Raw genomic sequence first — 15,528 nt, forward strand, 5'->3', positions numbered from 1 at the left:
TCAGTATTGCTTATTTATAGATCTGATGTGTAGGAAGATCAGCCATATCCTCCTAACGAAATTCCCATTTACACTTTTACCCAGTGTTTCATTTGTTTGTTTTTTAAATTGATCTGCGCACAGAAAATATAATGAACATCGATCTCCATAACGGATTCAGTTCACATGCTTAAATGTTATGACTAAAGATATTAGAACTCTTATTTTTAAGAGGTGGCCTTGAATAAACAAATCACCATGTAAATAAATCAAATGGAAGGGAGGAAACATTTATGGATTATAAGAACCAGCTTGCTTACTTCTCTACTTGAAATGAGCAGAAATGCCCACAAAAAATGCAGAATAAAGTCCACAAGCCAGGAATCTTCTGGAAATGGTTTTTAGCAAGATTATTAATGGTTTTTAGCAAGATTATTCCAAGTATAGCACAGTTGCTCTCAAGCTTTAATGCAATTTTTCCTGTTGTACTCACTACTTCCAGGGACCACACAGGCTCTTACACGTGTCTGTCACTGTACAGCAACACAAAGCCCGGCGCAGCCTCAGGACTCGGTTGCATGTGTAAAGAATGTTAACTCTTGCACTGCAATCCCTTTTGCACCCATTTCTGCAATGGGGAATCAGCTGAAAGATGAAGAGGAGGGAGGGAGCTGAAAGATGAAGAACAGGGAGGGAGCTGTGCACCAACTCCTTCCTTCCAGCATGTGACATCAAGCTGTGCTAATGGGGAGGCTGGAGCCCTCCCTACGCCCCACCACAAATGCACCCCTGCAGTTCCCACATTGATTCCAACACACATCATTAAGTCTTTCTTTGATCACAACCTGTTATTAACATGAAAGGCTTAATACATTCTCTAGGATATATTTGTAGTTCCAGAGCTTTTAAGAAATATTGTGTGCAGGGCAAAGATAAGTTTTGAGACAGGAAAACAGCACAGAGTTTTGGGGGTACATCCACCTCATATTTCTTTGGAGTGTTTTCTTTACAGTAGAAATGGAAATCCACAGTGCAGGTGTCAGCCTTCTCAGGGAGGAATGTAGTGTATTTGCTTTTAAATCTTTCCTCTGTTTTTAGAAGTAAAGACAATTAAAGGAAGAAAACAAAATAGATCACCCACACACAGAGCTCCTTCAAATTCACTTTTCCCTCCCCTTTTCTCTCCCTGAATTTGCAGGTATGTTAAGCAACCACTACACTGTCTAAACCACTACCAATCACTAAATTTGCAGGTTCTGCTGAAATGAAATTATACTTTTACAATAGTGGTGAACTTAAGACCCACTATGCACTTGGGAAACAAAGTCTGAAGAAGGTCTAATCCCAGTTTGTGATATCCACACTAACGACAAGACACTCCTGCTGATGGAAGTTTGCACTTCCTACAAAAATCAAATGACAAATTTTAGAAAGTAGATGATCCTACACAACATCAAAAGCTGAGAAAACTGTGTCTCGTTTACAAAGCTGGCTCACTGTATACAGCATAATCTGCTCAAGAAATCTCTGTCAAAAGTCAGGAAAATGTGTTTATAAATGCTCTGGTAGACAAATAAGACAGTTGAAAAATGACTTCACAGGAAAAAAAAAAGGGAAAATAAAGCAGATTTTCCTACACATGACTTACGAAGAGAGTTTAAAAGTCATACAAATCCTTGGAATCAGCAATGTCTGGCTTCCAACATATTCCTTCCTCACTGTCTATTGACTTTGTCACCTGAGATCATGTGAGCACTGCCTGAAGGTCCTCCCAGGAGTGGCCACCTATAAGCACTCCCTTTAACACCAATTCTCTCTTCTCTGAAAACACCAACGTGCCTTCCAACTATTTCCAGAGCTGGGACACACCAAGTGGCAAACACTCATAAAGACAGAACTCCAATGGATACAATCACATGACACATGCCACTGTGGATGTTATTAACTCATAACTAGTCTCAAGGAAAAACTTGTTTCAGTATTTTTTCTGTCTGTGTGCTATTCTTACTGCATCTGATAAAATGTTCTTAAAGATCTCATCATTAGTTTGAACACAGCGTGCTGCTAAAGGCGGACCAAACTTCGGTATTGTTACAATCAAGCAGGATTCTTCACAAAGAAGGTATACTGAAGGAAATATCCTAAAAATCACATTCACATTTTCAAATAATTTGGATACAAGTAGGAAAAAACAGTTTGTGACATCTTGTACTTACTAACAGGACGCCAGACCAAAACTGCCAGACTAGGGTTCATGGACTGATGAAGGTTTAACAATTGCTTAAGGCTACCAATGTAAGAACATCTATTCTGAGAACAGACAGGTGTGTCCAGACTTTGGCTCTTTGTTCCCAACAAGTCTCCGATGTCTTATCATCTGGTAAGGACAACGCTCACCCAATATTTGCTTCTTAAACAGAAGTTCTTCCTCCCAGACCTACCAGAGCCAAAATAATTCAGACCTACTCAGCAGACAGAATCAAACATAACATCACATACAAAAGCAGATCTCATGTAAGACAGATAAACAGCCCACTGCTGTTACCACACAAGGTCATATCATGAGTCCTTTTTACTAGTAGCCTTCCAACACCTGGAAGACACAATTTTGAAGAACCTATGCATACACATGGTTCTGTGATACAGCCAGAGAATTAACTTCACAATTTGAAACAAAATTGGTTTGCTTTTCGACATTTTTGAATTAAGAAATTGCATTGAGTAAAAGAAAAAAAACAAGATGAATTTTCAAATGGTGCTGTTAGACCACACCATGGCACATTCTACCGTATCCCCTTCTTTTTCATATGAAGTAGAGATCAGGGTACTCAAAAGCTACTTCTCCAGTAAAAAGCAGGTACAGTCTCACATTTCACAGTTCCAGCTTCCCAAGTATCCTGAAAGGAGGGACACATCTGAGCATGAAGCAGCTATTTTCTTGCACAAGTAATGAGCTTTTTGTTTCAGTGGAAACCAAAGCCCCAGAGTAGTGAGCATCTTCAGTCTCCCTCCAACGCGTTGGCTGTTAGCACGACTGGAGAGCAGGGCAGCTCTCCAAGCCCTACAATTTAAATGTACCCTTAGACATCACTCTTGTCAGAATGGGTGATACAATGCTAAAATTTAATGATGGCCACTGAATGCATGATGATTATATGTAGAGAATATACTGCTGGTAATATATTCCCTTTATGGATACCCAGAATGGTTTAACAGTTAGATTACTTCAAAAGTTCACTTCTACTGCGGGCCACCTACCCACCACTTGCTGCCCTAAGATGAGTCTACCGCGATGTAGTCTGTATGAAATTCCTTAAGAGCCCATAGTCGCCAAAGATAGGCAGCAATGTGCTTCGTAAGAATCATGTTGGAAAAAATATGAGAGCAGTGTTCTGGGATTTGCTTTTGCATTCTACTCATCTCCAGGTAGAAATTGTGTTGTAGCCCTTTGTGAAAGCGAGGGGGCAGGTAGCAGCAGGTTATTCTTTGAGAGGATTCATGAGGCAACCTGTCCTCTCTCTAAAATACCACACATTCAGTAACCTGCTGTGAATCCTGCAGATCTATTCTTCAAGGTTTTAAAGAAACGGTTGGGGGCACCCTTCCCAGAATGATGCAGGGGTGGAAAGGAGCTTCTCTGTAGGCAGATGGTTGGCAGTGTGCCTGCTTAAGTGATTATTTTAACGTTGCTGGGATTTTGTTGTACCACTAATTACATGTTGGTGTGTCTAGATCCTTGTATACACATCCTTTCATAATTTAAATGGAAATACATTAAAAATTAAAATAAACAGTGGTTATATTATCTTAGCATTGCTACAATTTTGGCTAAAATAATTATTTAAGAAATTTGAACATTCTAGATCATCTTCCCTTTCCAAATTCTTCACTTTCCATCATTTAAGGAATCACCAGTGAAACAGTTAACACCTTCATATTTTAAACTTGAAATCCTGAAAACAAAATTAGGACTCTTCCCTCTAATCCTTTTATCTTTCCTGGAAAACAAACACATTGACATGTGATACACATTCTCTTTGCTGCAGGGCAGTTCCTAGAAGTTGCAGTCACAACCTTTGCTACTATACCACCATCTTCATAAATACAATGATTGTAACAGTTCAGGAAGAAAAGACCAGGCTCGAAGGCTCTACTTTGGCAGAAAAATTAAATGCAAAACTGAGATCATAGAATTGTAAGTTAACTCGGTTTGGAAGGACCTCAGGAGGTCTCTGGTCCAATGTCCTCTTAAGCAGGGTCAACTCTGGTGTCAGACCTGGCTACTGTGGTTTACTCCAGTTTCTCCAGTCTGGTCTTGAAAACCTCCAGTGATGGAGACTGTACAATTTCTTTGTGCATCTTGTTCCACTTGCACCCTCGTGATGTGGGGCGGGAGGGGGGGAGGGGGCAGGCAGGGGGAATAACAAAGAGATGAGACAAAAATAAAATATCACATAAAATAAAGGAAAAAGAAATTACCTAGTAGAACTAAGACAGTTTGCAACCACAGTCTAGGAGTGGTATCTCCCACAGCAAGACATTTAGTAGGACTTAACAGATACAGGAAACTTCAAATGAAATAAAAGAGGCTATGGAGGTAAAGAAGAGAGAAGAGGAAGAGGCTGAAAGGGAAATAAAACATGATTCTACTCATAATGCCTATATCAGGCTGACTTTGCTCTTTACCTCCAGAAAGATTTCATGTTCAAAATCTACGGGACATCCAAGTCCTTTTCCAACCATGGAAGTATTCTGTCAGTAACACAGTAAAAATAATTTGTGAATGCAACACCTCTGTTTTACTCATAAACACATCAAAAATATTGTTTTCAACTGCCTGAATTCCTAAATCCCTCAGGGGGGAACTCAAATTCCCAGAAGCCATTAACAGTTCTATCTCATCATGAGATACTCATACCTTAAGACGACATTCTTATCCATAAAAATCCAAAACTCCCTATCTCTTCTAGAGCTTGGTCCAGTAGCCCATTACTCCCTACAACACAGCTTGATACTACTCATCTCCTGTGGAGAGGGTTTCAGACCTGAAACTGCTGTAATTCAAGACCTGGGTTTTGATCAGTGCCACACAGGTCTACATAGTATTCATGGTGCCAGCAATGTCCAGAAGCTGGAAGTAAGTAAAAACTGAATAACTTGTCTTTCCAGGAGGTATAGCTTAAATGGGAATGAACTGTGATGGACCAAACTTCAGATTAAAATAAAACAGATGTGCCAAACAAAAAGGCTATGGCTCAACATTTCTGAAACATAAATGACATGCTGATTGTTAAAATTTCATTTTAAAACACAGTACTAAGCCCAAATGGTTAAACAAAATTTCCCCCCAACTGTTCCTAAAAGTCCCCAAAGGCATATATGCATGAACTTGCAGAGAACTAGAACCTTCTGGCAGCCAGAGGGATCAAATCAAATAATTTTTTTCTCCCTCCACTGACGTATTTTGCGATTTATGCAGCTAAACTTAGTTCATTGTTCATAAGTATTATTTCTCTGTTGGTCAGAGGGCAGGTGGGATGCGGCTGCTGTGCAAGGAAATGAAGAGAGGGACAATTAAGTGGAACAGGAAATTGAAAGTGCTTAAGACAAAAACAAAAGACCCAAATAGTATTTATTTAGTATTTTCTCACTGCAAATATTTCCCTTATGAGTGACTCAGAATGCAACAACAGGTAACTGAGATCACATCACAGGTTAATTAAAAGCTGCATCTCCATGCAAAGGCCACCAGAAACCTCCATCCTTCCTAGAAACGTGTCTCTGACATTACCAGGAGTGTTAAGATGTCAACAACAACAAATTGTTAAGCACCTCTCCCTCCACTCAGTGAACAGTGTTGAGACCACTGATGCTGCTTGTTAGAGACTGACCTCGGGCCTTGGTACATTTCTTCCTTCAACCACCCCAAACCCCGTGGCCACCAGCCAGGCAAACCCCCGCTCGGGGCAGCAGCTCCACACAGCTCACCCCATCCACAACCACCCCGTTAAATTACTGCACCCCCGGCCTATGATAAATGAAGAGGCCTGTTCACCCCACGGCCCTGCCCTTCCCAGGTACACGCATCCGCCGCTGAGGGATGTGGCGGAGGGGAAGGCCGGGGCAGGCCGGTACCGCAGGGAGCGGGAAGCTCGCCCCCCGCCGCCCGCCTGCCCCCGCCGGGCCCGGCAGCAGCACCCCCTTGACCGCCGGGGAGGGAAGGCTGCGGTGCGCGATGAGCAGGCCGCTACAGCCCCTGCTTCCCGCCCCCCGGAGGCGGCCAGGTCTCTCGCCGCGCCCGTCACCCCGGGGTTCCCCGGGGAGAGAGCCACGCCGGCCGCCGGCGATCGAGGGGCCGGGGAGGAGCCGGGGCCCACGGTGTAACCGAGCCGAGCGCCGCGCAGCAAGGCGCGCCCGCCGCTTCCGACCTACCGCCAGCATCTCCCTTCATGGCGCGGTCGGGAGGGGCCGTTCGCGGCCCCCCGCGGGTGTCTGAGGTGTTAGGGTTGTGTGCCCGCCTCGGACGCCGTCCTCCCCGCGGCGGATCGGGGCGGCGGGGCCCGCCCGGCAGCGGCGGCCGCCCTCGGTCTCTCGGCAACGGCTGCCGCGGGGGGGGGGACACCGGGCGGGGCGGCTGCGGGCCGGGGAGAGAGCAGGTGAGGGGGAAACGGCACCGGCCGCTCCACGCAGGTTAAACAAAAATTGAAGTAACCACCACCCTCGAGTTGATAAAGCCTCCCGGTTAAGAAGAAATATGGTTTAGCGGCTCGGGAGGCAGGGGGTGAGCCCACGGGGGTGGCGGTCCCGTCACGCCAAACACTCCCACAGCGACATGGAAATATTTTCGCTGGGCCCCAAAACACGCAAATTGTGAGCAAAATGGGCAGGAGAATACAAGTGTTACCCCTTCCGAGGCCGAGCAGGCACTGGCCGTGAAGAAAGTGCTGCTTGGAACAGCCGTGTCGTTTAAAACGGTCTTTTTGCAGTAATTTGGGACGTTTTTGCTTTGGGTGGGAGTTTATTTTTTTGTTGTTATTTTTTTGTGTTTCTTTTTTAATTGTTTTTGTTGGTGATGGGTTTTTTTTTGGTTGGTTGGTTGGTGTTTGGTTTTGTTTGTTTTGTGGTTTGTTTTTTTTGTTTGTTTTGTTTTGTTTGTTTGTTTGTTTTTGTTTGTTTTCTGTTTGTTTTTTTATGATGGTCTTCAAATACTACCATAGTTACCTTATTTTAGTAAGAAATCGCATTTGTGCATCTCAGAGCTTTTTCAGCACTCGTGTTCTTCTTTGCCACTGTAGAGGTAGAGCATTTACTTCACTGGTAGCACCCGCTGGGCAGTCCAGTTTATTTTCACATTGCTGAAGAGCCACATAAAGGCTCAGCGTTGAGCTCCACGGTGAAATAAATCCATCAAATAGCATCACCTGTTGCAAAGAGATAAGATAAATATATGGATAGATAAATAAATAGATGGAAAACCGTTTCTATAAATGAAGTTGCCATGTGGAAATCAGTATACTTATTTTCTTGGGCAAAAGGGTACATTTCTGTAAATCATAATTTGTATTTAAATGAAACTGTTTGATGTGAAGTAATGTGAGCCCATAGCCTTCTGGAGCTTGTAAAATTAGCAAAATTAAAATATGTAATCCTGCAAGAGCAGTTGGTGCTAGGATAGCATTAAAGACATGGAATAGGATTTAAAAAACCAAAACCCTCGGCAAAATACCCCAGAAAGCAGAAGGAAAGTGTATGGCATAAATTGCATTAGGTTCCTTGAGATTATATCTATTTGATGCTTACGACAGAAAATAATAAGCCAGTTAGGGAGCTGGCCTCAGGATTATGGATGTGGTCCTGCCAGCACTTATGTATGAGCATTACCAGCATTAGCAATTCCAGTAAATCTAAGCACCTAATTTCAGTGTTTGCAGGACTAGCGTCTTTGATAGCAAACAGCCAGCTGATATCTCATGAAAAACAGACAAACAAACAAACAAATGGGAAACCAAATCAATTTCAGAATAAATATGCTTACAAATAATACTCTTCACATTTTGTCTTTTTCCTCCCCAGTTATAATTGATTACTTGGTGTTATTGGTATTGGTATTATGCTGTTGGTGATAGCATCTCTGAAATGAAAACTACCAGTTGCAAACAGTGACACGTTGCAGTTATATCGAAGCTAAAGAAATCAGCATTTGTCATCAGATGTGACTTTGTGCAACAGTTTTTCTATGGATATACTGGCCTAGGAAAAATAATTCTTGGTAGAACAGTTCAGGTTGGAAGGAAGTTCGGGTGGCCATCTGGTCTGACCGATCTGCCAAATCCAGGCTCAGCTATGGGATCACACCAGCTTACTCAGAGCTTTATCCAGTTGGGTCTTGAAAACCTTCCAAGACAGAGACTGCAGAGCCTTCCTGGGCAACCTGTGCAAGTGCTTGACTGTCCTCATGGTGAAGGTTTTATTCCTGACACACAGCTGGACCCTCTCTCATCCACTGTCTCTCATTCTCCTGCCGTGCTGGGAAGAGCCCAGCTCTGTCCTCTTAACAGCTTCCTCGCAGACCCTGGCAGTCCACTCTTAGGTGCCCCCAACGCCATCCCTTCTCCAGGCTCAGCAAGCCCAGCTCCTGCAGCCTCTCCTGACGGAGCACATCCTTCAGCCTCAGCCACCACATTGGCCTGCCACTGAACTCACATATTCATGTCTTTTATGTTCTGGAGAGGGGCTCAAAATTCAATGCAGTGTTTTAAATACCATTTAATGAGCGTCAAATAAAAGGGGATTAATTTCCTTACATGTGGTTTGTATTACAGAATTAATATTTTCATATGTGTTTCAAGCTTCTACTTTTACCTGCTATCATATTTGGTAACACATTGTTAAGTTTTGCCCTAGCTGCCCATACTGAGCCTCTGTGAACTGCAGGCTACTCAGGGGGAACCCACACTTTTAGCAGAAGGTTGGATTCTCTTGGACAGCCTGTCCATGAGCACCACTTGCGTCAGATGATGCTAATACTGGAAGAATTTAGTCCTTGATGCCCTGATGTACCTGCACATGTGCAAAAGAAAAATAGTAGTGCCTTTCATTTAAATAATTGTACAGACAGTGAAGATCTGCTGTTTGCAAGAAAAAGCCCTTTCTTGCCTTGCTATTGCACCACAAATTTACTTTCATGTCTGTCATGGGAAAAGCAATTATGAACATTTTAAAACTTAAGCAGCATGTATCAGGTATGTGATGATAAAATGGAAAAGTTAAATATTTACGAAATTGCTGATATAATTTTGAAAAAGAGTCTATGATTCATTTAAAGTCCATGCTGATGCTTAATATTTAGGGCTGAAGTTTGTTTTCATTGTGATATAGAATTCCCACTGACCTAAAGAGCAAGCTGTAAACACATTAGATCAGGACTGAATTTGGGAGTTAATCTCAAGATGCTACTTCATGGTCATATGATATAAGTCAAAAGGAAAGATATGTCTCAGTAAAGATTTACCTCTCATCTATAAGTCTAAAACAGATAAAGGAATTTCCTTATTCCATCTTCAAACTTCAACACATGGTGGAAACTGGCCATGGGGATTTAAATGGAAATTTTGGAAAATTTGGCTGATATTGAGCATTCAAGGGGAGAATTTTCAGCCTTACCTGTCACTGCAGTTTCTGTAACATGATCTGCAAACACAGTCAGATCTTCCTATATAAAAGGCAATTGACAAAGCAAAGTTTCCTAGACTGGCTTACTCAGTAAGTCCTGGAGAAAAACAGGGAAGGCAAAACAGTTACTTAGTTTTGCATGTTTTGTTGCAGAATTTGGATAATTAAAGTGAAGTGTTTTTAGAGTGTGCCAAACAGGCAAGTAATGAACATCCTCATCTTCCCCATTTTCAGTGAGGAAGAACAAGAGTTAAGAAGGGAAAGCAACTTGTGTTGGGGTCCCACAATTCTGTCTTATGAAATCTAATTGCTACTCTCTCATTTGCTCACGTCTGTATAAATACACATTATCACACCGATATATGTATTTTAATTATCCTACTGTGATTGAAAGGAAGTAAAGCCAATTTAAAAATAGTGAAATTATGGGCTTTTATTTCTTAATTTATTTGAGCTTTATTTGTAGCTCTCTTGTCCTTACTTTCCATAAATGTCTGTTGAGGAGCTGAGGAGTAACGTACACAAATTATAAAAACATCCCAAGGAGCTGAGGTTATTGGAAATGCCATTGTTAGAATTTGATTTACCACTTAGAAAGGAATTCACTGCTTGATCAGATTTCAGATATTCCATCATGAGTGAAAGAATTCATGAAATATTCATTTTGAAACGATGCTTGAGCTTTTAAAAAAGGTCACAAAATGTCATTTAGAAATTCAGAATTAAACTTCAGACCCAAAGGAAGATTTAATCATTTAGGCACAGGATACAAGTCAAAAGCTGCTCTACTCCTGCTTTGTTGCTTAGTAGCTCCAGGCCATCCGAAGTCCTTAGTCATCTTAATGGTGGTTACCACAAAGTTCTCCTTGTAGTCTGAGGTTCTGCTCTGCACATGCCGAGCAGCACCCTGGTCTTACCAGGGCTCCGTGTGGTTCAAACCAGTCCAGCAGCCTGGATTTCTTCCATCTATCTGCTCTGTGTGGCTGTGGACGAGGGGTCGTCTCGCTCTGCAGCGTGTGACCATAACAGAAATGACCATGGAGCAACATCAGACTAATGACTGCAGGAAAAGGTTGGTTGATGTTCACAAGCAATTTGGATTTCAAAATTTCAACCCATGAGGAGTGTCCTAAGTCTACAGCTAATGATATATATATTTGGTTTCCTTTTGAAAAGTACCATGTACTCTTGCTTTTGAAAAGCACTCATAAGACGGCAATAATGGTGTTCCCTCTGCCCTTCCTTTTTCTTAACTTCTGTCTCTCCTTCATTTTTGTTTTAATAACAAGCAACAGGACCCAGTGCAAGACAGAGCATTGAAACCATAAGAGAATAGTTGCTGTTGCCTGGTGAATCTGGTGTGCATATGTTCAACTCAGGCACTAAACCTGAGTTACTGCAGTTCTGCTTCTAAGAAGTCAGCAGTATCTATTTTTTTAATTTACTATCCCTTGAAATTACACTTCAGTCAAAAACATGAGAATGATCTTTCATTGTAACTCATTCAGGTAGCTAATCAAAATAAATACAGAAATCACAAACATTATTTATTGCATTTGCCACTATTTTAGATTTTTCAGGATTCCCAGCAGCAAGGAACATTGTCCCTTTGAGAAATAAGGCATAGTTTGACCGCAGAGTGAGAATTTATGTTGGAACATGACATGCCCATTTATTTCCTTTCTTGGCCTCATTCCCAGTTATCAAGTAGGATAATTAAAACTTCAGCAATGCTGTTAGCTTGGATTACACCAGACCTTGACTGACTTTCTGAAATAAAGTTAAGAATGCAGTAGTATGTTTTTTAAAACATACTATTATAGCTGGCATTCTGAGCTGTCTTGCAAGCTCATGCTTAGAAATCTCATGCTACCTTCAGGCTGCTGTAAAAGCAGGGTATTATTGCTGTTTGGGGGAATTAACTCATAAACATTAAACAAACAAAAGACCTCCCTACTATTTAAAGTTTCGTCTGGGACCTGAAAGTGTAAGCTAAGGTTTTACACTAGAGTATAACACAGTAGCAACTCGATTAATGTTGGCCTATGAACTGTTTGGGCAGTTTACATTCACTACTGTTCAGGCCAGCTACATTCAGGCCAGCTCAGCTTTAATCTTGTTCTAACCTTGATCCTATAACTCCAAAAGCTATTTCTATTCCCTGTGTGATACCATCAGCTGTCCCAGATTCCATGTCATGTCAGCAAAATGAACATAAGATTTTCTGTACCACGCAGCTCTGGTGTGCTCTGCCCCTCGCTCCTTTCCAAGGCCGCCATCAGCTGGCACAGCAATGACTCTCAGTGGTGAATGCCCTTCTGAACTGTCTAATTTAAACAGATTTTGGTTAACTCCATCATGGGTGTTGAAGTGCTGGGTGTCTTAGATCTTCGCAGCTGTCTCATGTAGTGATTGTGTATCCTTGGCAGAAGTGATGAAGAACGACTGGGAGTTTCCAGCTCTCATCATTCCACATTTTCTGGAGAAGTAATAACTTGTGTGATATGTGGGATTTTCAACTTCTGGTTAATTTTAGAAAACTGCTATTTAAGTGAATGCCTCTGCAATGTTTCCACGGATGTAAATCCACGGTGTTACTAAAATGGCTTCCATGGAAACCCAGGAGGATTCTTTGACAAATTTTGGTGGACTCCAGTTATTTTTTGAGCTTAGACCATTCACTGGATGTGCATTTTTGCTTTGTTTTGTTAAAATTAAAATCCTTAAAAGTAGCATGGAATGTGGTTTGCAAACCTCATGGCTTTGTTAAAGTGATGGCAAAATTAAGCTGGCCACTAAGAGACTATAATAACGGAGTAGGCAGAGTCCATCTGCCTCCCCACACCAAATCAAATGTTGTCCAGTAGCGCAGTATGTCATCAGAGTCATAGAATTATGGAATATTTAAGGATGGAAGGGATCTCTTGAGGTTGCCTAGTCCAACACGTCTGCTCAGAGCAGGGTTACCTAGAGCTGATTGCCCAGAACCCTGTCCAGATGGCTTTTGATTATCTCCAAGCGTGGAGACTCCACTTCTCTGGACGTTCTGTTCCAGTGTTAGACCACTCTTACAGTAAAAAACCTTCCCCTCACCCCCCGCCGCCCCTTATGTTTTAATATTATTCTAAATCACTTTACTATCAAAACAATTTTGACAAAGTTAAAAGTTAAGATATAGTTTGCCTTAAAAGAAACAAACAAACAAAATAACTGCCTATGAATTACCTAGTCTACCCCAGGGATCACAGCTTGGTTTTTACATATAATGTTACATCACACTTCTTTGCAGTTCAGATGGCTATGAAACCACAAAATAACCATCAACAGTTTGCATAGGAAATTACACTATTGGTTCTTCTGGTAAATAAAATTGAATGAGAAAGGATTGTTCCAATCTCTGACCATACCAAATCCTGCAGACTTTTATTAAGAACATAGCGATACACTTAAACTGAAGTTCAGGTGTAGGTATGTGCAGTAGCACTTATTTTCTTGATTCTACATCTTTACTTGATGGTATTTCTTGTGTGACAAATATTATTTAAACCTGTTGCCTACTTTTCAAAGGGCTATTCAGCATAAGCAGTATGTTCCAGCTCCTCCTCATCAGCATTGTATTGACTTTCTCTTCTCTACCTTTACTCTGCAGGCGGTGACCTTACAATATATAATGCGTACATCTACCAAGCAGCTACACATCTGAAGCCTTAGTCTGAAACTCCAGTATGTAGGAAAAGTAGCATTTCACAAGTGCTCTACTTTGTGTGGATATATGTTATCCAGGAGAGAAGAAAGTTCCTTAAGATTATGTATGGGAGTGGCTGAAAGGAAGGGAGCAATCCTCACGACAGCATGTCAGGTTCTCATTTAGGAAGAGACTGGCTCCGTATAAATTGAATGTACAGTCTACATATATACATATATATATATATGTACATGTTTGCATACAAACATCCTAGGCTTAAATGATTTAATAACGAATCTGAGGAAAGGTTAAAATCCAGTAAAGGAGCACTAAGATATTGCATTAGAGGCACATACACATGAAAACAATGGCTGAACTTAGGCTCTGGGTGCACATTTTAAATACTCCATCCTCAAACTGCATAACTGCACCTCCTTCAAATTTAAAAGGTCCACAGGCAAAAGTTGTGTATTACTTAAAACTTTGACAGGTGTAAATAAATAAAAAAATAAGAGAGTGAAAAGGTCAGCATATCACGATGGATGTCTTCTTCTTGTACATTTGAAGTTATTTTACAGTTTGCAGGCTGCTTGAAAGTCTTGTGAATACCTATCAGCACCGGTCTGCACAGGGACAAACAAGGAAGATTAACAGATGGCAACATTTTAGTTTTGGATTAAAGATAAATTTAGTGCCAAAAGAGAATTACTATTGTTTAAAATGCAAAGCTTTCTATTTATTCTTCTCTGACTCCAGGCTTTTGGCAGTACGATTTCTGACAATCATATTGTTATTAAAAGTGCTCCCTTTTTGAATCTAAGGGGTTTTAATTTATTTTTCTTTTTTAGCACTACAAATAAATTTGAAAAACTATCACACAGATAGAATACATGGTGCTGCATTAAGCACGGACTTCAAAGTTCAAGGACTGTCAGAAATAAAGGTCTATCAATTTTATTTACCTTTTCACTAGATCCATCAAAATGAAATGCTTTAGGTTTGCACAACTGTGCACATTCACAAGACTGAAGCCAACAGATGACTATTAATACAGGATTTTTATCAGTGACATTGCATGAGAAAATTCTGTAACATATTTGCAAAACTGTTAAAAATTAGTATATGATATACAACAGCTATATATGGGGCTTTTAGAGTTTTTTGCATCCTTATTGTACTTGCTCATGTTTTAGGGCAAAATTATGCATCATATAGAGGATAGTACACTATAAGCAGAAAGCAAAGTTTTACACTTCACAACTTCAAGATAGCATATTAAAATAAGAGGAAAGTCTTATGTTTTAATAGTCCTTTGGAATCATGTTCGATTTTAAGCTGTATATCTTCAGGGAATAAGAATGTATACTTACAAATACTCTAGAACAGGTTTTGTCTGATCTTTTTTTTCATGTTTCAATGACATTTTTTGTTTCAACTGAAGGGGTACTTAACTAAAAGCTGGATTTTACTGGCCCCAAGCTGGATTTTAAAGGTTCTTTTGGTATCTGCAAGACCAGCAGACCAGATGCTTTTTTTTTTTTTCCAGGAAGATCACTAGCAGAACCAGTGATGTTAGCAGGAATCCTCAGAATTGTACCCTTGAATTTACTATGTTAAATGTAAGACAACTAATTACACTTTTGGGAAAAGCACCATCAGAGTCAAAGGACTTTTCCCCAAATGTTAAAATGTTTTCTAGAACAGTATGATCTGTGGTATACCAGATATTTAATATGAAAATAAAACAAGAGTTATTCCTTTTCAAAAAGCTGCTCAGGGCTTTAATCTCCAGTGTAGGCTCTGGAACCAGTGAAAGTCTCTTCTTTCAGCAGCCTGCTCTAAAAATGCACGTATGTGTGTATGTAGACTAGGACACCCATATCTGAAAACGTTTTGTAGTGGCAGTTTGTTTCTTTAAAAGCTTTCCAGCCCAGGGAGGTGTTGGGCAGTCAGCAGTTTCCCAGAACAACCAGGGGGTTCAAAAACTGTTGCAACTTTTCCATAGCATAAAGAAATCCATGTGGCCATTCCTGATGAATTTCACTTTATTTAGAGAGACTTTCCCTCATTTTAGCTTAGTTTTAAAGCATTTACAAAATCTCCCACTGCTCCAATGGGGTTTTAATGAGGCATTAGGAAATGGCTAACTTATAATATTTTTTAATTTGCAGTTGCTCAGGCTGGTGTAGGTT

At 40.8% G+C, this 15,528-nt stretch overlaps 1 protein-coding gene across 6 annotated transcripts in view; it reads right to left on the bottom strand.

The window, feature by feature from the left end:
- The window catches only part of NALCN (sodium leak channel, non-selective), a 238,908-nt gene extending 232,320 nt beyond the window's left edge, over window positions 1-6,588 (bottom strand). For 4 of the 6 annotated variants that reach the window (XM_065057850.1, XM_065057839.1, XM_065057844.1 and 1 more), the window contains exon 1: window positions 6,412-6,588. The gene's annotated coding sequence lies outside the window, so the exon portion shown is untranslated. Of the gene's footprint in view, window positions 1-4,665; window positions 4,684-6,411 lie in introns of those variants that run through there. The other 2 variants (XM_065057860.1, XM_005513337.3) reach the window with 2 other exon arrangements.
- Window positions 6,589-15,528: the final 8,940 nt, after the last annotated feature.

The sequence above is a fragment of the Columba livia genome, chromosome 1 (genome assembly GCF_036013475.1).
Source record: "Columba livia isolate bColLiv1 breed racing homer chromosome 1, bColLiv1.pat.W.v2, whole genome shotgun sequence".
Taxonomy (NCBI): domain Eukaryota; kingdom Metazoa; phylum Chordata; class Aves; order Columbiformes; family Columbidae; genus Columba; species Columba livia.